Genomic DNA, 5037 nt, shown 5'->3' on the forward strand with positions numbered 1-5037 from the left:
CAAGCAACTTTAGTGGGTGATTAGTTTAGTCAAGCTAACATTGAAGTGAATTGTGCGAAGTTGATCAACAGAAAGTAAATTGCAGGAATGATAAAGTTGCAGAATCTAAATGGGCAGAAAACTTAAAGAGCAAGAAAGTAAAATAGCTGAAACTTAAATTGCACGAAAAGTAAATTGCATTAAATGTAAAGGGGATTGGGTGCAGGAAATTAAAGAGAGCAATAGATCAAAACTCAGAAACTCTTGCAGAAAGCTTAACTTGCAGGAAAGTAAATTGGGATCATGAACAGAAATGTAAAATGAAGAACAAGTGCAGAAGAATTAAATTGCTTGAAAGTAAATTGAAAACCAATGAAACAGTAAAAACAGAAGAGCGGCCAAGAACTCAACTCAATTGCAAAATAAAATTGAAGATCTCAGGGAATCAAAGAGACTAGAAAACAAGTCTAGATCTCAAGCCCTTCCTTGATCAAAGTAGAAAGCAGATTGAAGAAGAAAGAAAGATGAAAGCAGTAAGAGAGTTTTGATTCAAATCCTTAATTTCTTGAATTATGCAGAAGAACAAAGCAGAGATGTTGCAGATGGAGAATGAAAACAGAATTCCTTTCAATCTCAATCCAAAATTCAAGACAGAAATGAAAATTAAAGAGAGAGCTATCAACTACTACCACTCCTAATGGAGCAAGCCTCCCCTTCCGAGCTCTAATTGATGCCTTTATATAGGCTTTACAAAGTAAAAAATGAAAATGAAATTAAAACAAATTACAAAAATGAAAATCCTAATTTAATTGATCCATGTGCCTTTGAGTGATGATGTGGGCTTTGCTTGCTTTGGATTTGAGGAGAAATGGGTTTGGTTGGCTTTGATTCAATTTGGTGAGGAATTGAATTAAATTGAATTTTGGCCCATATGTTGCTCCCAGGAGGCTGCCCTACCCTTGTGGAGGGCAGGGCAGAAAATTGTGCATCTGGCCCATGGTGCATGCGTGTGGTGCGTTGATGTGTGCAGGACGCTGCCCTGCCCTCCGAATTCTTTGGTGCGCCAGATGCGTGCTGCTGGTGCTGCCGAGTGATGCCTGTGCGCCAGAATGATGCTGCCGAGCCTTCCCTTGGTGCGCCAGAGTGGTGCATGTGTGTGCATCACCAAAATGCTGCCCTGCCCTTGCAGAGGGCAGGGCAATGTTTCCAAAAGTGAAGCTCCGTGTTCGAAACTCGGTAGATGCACACGCTACTTCTTTTCCTTGGTTTATTTTTGCTTATTTGTGGCCCTTAAAGATGCCTTTCGTTCCTGCCTGAATTGTACGCCAAATATGGATTGCTATATATCGTTGGAAAGCTCTGAATGTCAGCTTTCCAACGCAACTAGAAGCACATCAATCGGATGTCTGTAGCTCAAGTTATAGCCCTTTGAAGGAGGCATGGTCATGCTGTGAGCGCCCAGATTTTACCTTAGCGAAAATTTGCTCCAACCTCACTTTGTTTCATCATGATTCTGCCCTGCCCTTGGCAAGGGTAGGGCAGTGTGCGTGCTGGTTGTTTTCTCCTTTGATTTGGTCATGGGCCACGCTTTTAAAAGCGTGGCCTAAGGCTCCAAAGTGTGCTCCAACTTCAAAGTGTGTCCCAAAGCTCTTTTTTTCTCCTTTTTTTGTGCTTCTTTGCTTCTTTTTCTTCTTATTTCCTACAAGATTTATAAAATTAAAATATCAAGAAAATATATCATTTAAGTACAAAAGCATTCAATATTTAAGCACAAATCATCAATTTCTTGTATGAAAAAGCATAGAAAAATAGGTATATGATGACATGTCATCACAACACCAAACTTAAACCTTGCTTGTCCCCAAGCAAGAAAAGAATCATGCAATAAAGATTGACAACCCAAGGTAAGAAGAATAGCAACTCAATGTTCATGGTAAGCTAGTTTTCTATGCATGCTTCAATCACAAAAGAAATGTAAATGATTGATGCTTCTATCTAGCTCATTTTATGAAATCTTTTTCTTATAATTCTTCCTTGAAACAAGCTTTTGATTTTATTTTATTTTAATTTTTTTTTAGCTTCTCCTTTTGGGTGCTTTGCCCCATGAGTTGATAACAAAGTTACGACTTCTAAATGCTTTGTTTTCAAGTATTACCACTTGATACATAAGCACCACAAGCATTTAATTAGAGGACTTCATTAAGCTCATTTTTCTTTTCTTTTCTTGACTCTCTAATCATTGATGCTCAGAGCCTTGAGCTTTGAGGGAGTGCTTTTGCACTTGAGCCTAGCCTTGACTTCTAAGTGTTTTGTTTTCAAGCATTTGGCTTGATACATAAACACCACAAGCACTTAGCAAATAAATTGCCATTGGTACTCAGAGCCTTCAGCTTTCTCATTCTTTCCCTTTTTCTTTTCTTGCTTTAATTGTATTTGCTTCTTCAAGGTTTTCATGATTTCAAAAGATTTCACAAAATGTACAAGATGAAAAACTTCAATTAAATAAAATCCAATGCAATTGAGCAACAATTAATCATACTAGCTATCCAATACTTGTATGCACATGCTAAATTCTTCTTTAATTCCTTGTTTGTTTATGATCATGATGCTTTACTGCTTTTGAACTCACAAAACTCAAGTTGGTAGTCATAATGGTACAGCACCATGTTGTAAATCAAATTCAAGCTATGCTTAGTCATACCACACATGTAAACAGAGAAGATAATAAGACAATCATGCAATTTAAAGTGCTGGAAATAAATGAGAAGAAAAGGAACTCTACAACCTTGTAGTTCATCTTCATTATTGTTGTCCTTTTTCTCCAATTCTTCCCTTTCCCTTGCTAAACTTAGAGTGCTTGCTCATCCTCAAGCAACAATTAGAACAATGGCTATGGGACTAAGATGGATCATGAATGTCTTATGCAATGAAATGTTAGCATTACATGTGTTGCAAGCAAGCAAAAATGAAAAATAACAATCAAGGCACAAGAAACAGCAACATTTTGATTGCAAGCATAAGAAGGTGTGCACAATACTTTGCATAAAGAATAAGTGGCACACCAAACTTAGTGTGACACTTTCACTTGGAATTGATGCAAGTATCTAGTAAAGATTTGAAGCAAATTGTGTTGCATAGCAACACCAAACTTAGAATGCAATCCTATGTCCACTTATTTGAATTAAAACCAAGCAAATGAAACTGTTATTTATTAATTACAATCACCAAGCTAAGAATCTGTCATTAATAAAGCTCTCTTGGTAATGTATTAACAAACACAGTAAATAGGCAAACTAAAATGAAAGAATTAAAAACAAAGAATTAACTAAAGTAAACAGAATAACAAAATATCAAACCAAAAGAAAATTAACACTGCAAAGACATTATGGTTATGCAGACAAGTGGTGTTGTTGAATGATTTGCATAGAAAAATAGGTGGCACACCAAACTTAGAATCTTGGTGTGTCACTTTCATTTTTTGATTTGATGCAATCATCCAAAAAGATTGAAAACAATGTGTTGCATGGCAACACCAAACTTAGAATGTAACCATATGCCCATTTATTGAATTTAAACAAAGTAAAGAAAGAAAACAAAGCAGAGAAGAGAAATTATACCTACGGTTGGGTTACCTCCCAACAAGTGCTCTTTTAGTGTCATTAGCTTGACATGTTGTTCTTCACTTTCTTCCTCTTCTTCCAGTTTGTTAAGAGGAATGACCTCAAAGGAGGAGAAGTTCCAGCTATTGTCCCCTTTCTTGGTTTCCTCTCAGCAAGCTTTCTTTTGAAATTGGCTTGATTGAGGTTGCTTGCTTGATCAGGGGCATGATTGGTGCTCTTGTTAGTTGCCTTCACTTCTTTGGATTCATGAATTGGTTGCTGTGTGATTTTTGGAGTTTGATCTTCATCCAGAGCCTTTTGAATTTGTGGTTCAATGAGCTTGTCCTTCATGTGCCTCTCTATTTCCCTTAAGTTTGGACGTTCTTGATTATCCTCTTCACTAGCTTGTTCTCCCACTTCCTCTTTTACACTCAACATTTGCTTTAATAGCTCTTTCATGGAGGAGGTTTGTTGATCTTCCCAAGCTTTCTTCATCTCCTCTTCATATTTTTCGATCAGTGTTGAGCATCTTTGGTCCAGGGGAGTTTGAGGAGGTTGTGAGTGTTCAGGTTCTCTTGTCATCTCAAGTGCAGTTTTAGGTTCAAATGTTTTCACCACCTCTTCCTTCTTTGCAATTTCACTTGATGCAGTAGCCTCTTCCTCTTGTTTTTCCTCCTTCTTCGTTGCACTTACCAATTGAGCTAGCTGCACTTCCATGTCTTTGAGGAAGTTTTCTTGTTCTTTCCAGACTTTCATTGTCTCCTCGTCATATTTTTTGAACATGGACTCAAGCTTTGAGAACCTTGAGTGGTTCATGGAAGTTTGTGTGGGTGGTGAGTTTTGAAAGGGGCTTTCTGTTGAAGTATGGTCAAGTGATGATGTCTTTGGATGAATATCATATGGAGCACTAGAATTCCCTTCCCAGCCACCATTAGAATCATGACTTGCATCATTTTGTGGTGGAGGGAAATATCCCATATGATTTTCTTTCTCATCTTGTGGTTCTGAAGCATAGCTCCATGAATTGGAGTGCTTATAATCTGTAAATTCTTGGTGATATTCCCAACCACCATTAGAGATTTGTGATGGTGGGTGATATCCCAGAAAATTTGTTTGATCACAAGATGAGTTGAACTCCATTTGAATTTTGTAAAACACAACACCAATGAAAATTGGAATTACTCATAACAGAAATGAGTTTTGTTTAGTGAGGCAAAAACACAAACACCTTGGTTTCAACTTAGAACAGAGAACAAAAAGGAAAAAATGCTTGATCTAGACTTCTCACCCACTTAATCATTGTTGATCTAATCAATCCCCGGCAACGGCGCCAAAAACTTGATGTGTGGAAAGCGATCCAACACAAAACTCACCGGCAAGTGTACCGGGTCGCATCAAGTAATAATAACTCACATGAGTGAGGTCGATCCCATAGGGATTGAAGGATTGAGCAATTTTA

This window comes from Arachis hypogaea, chromosome 3, assembly GCF_003086295.3.
Source record: "Arachis hypogaea cultivar Tifrunner chromosome 3, arahy.Tifrunner.gnm2.J5K5, whole genome shotgun sequence".
Classification (NCBI taxonomy): domain Eukaryota; kingdom Viridiplantae; phylum Streptophyta; class Magnoliopsida; order Fabales; family Fabaceae; genus Arachis; species Arachis hypogaea.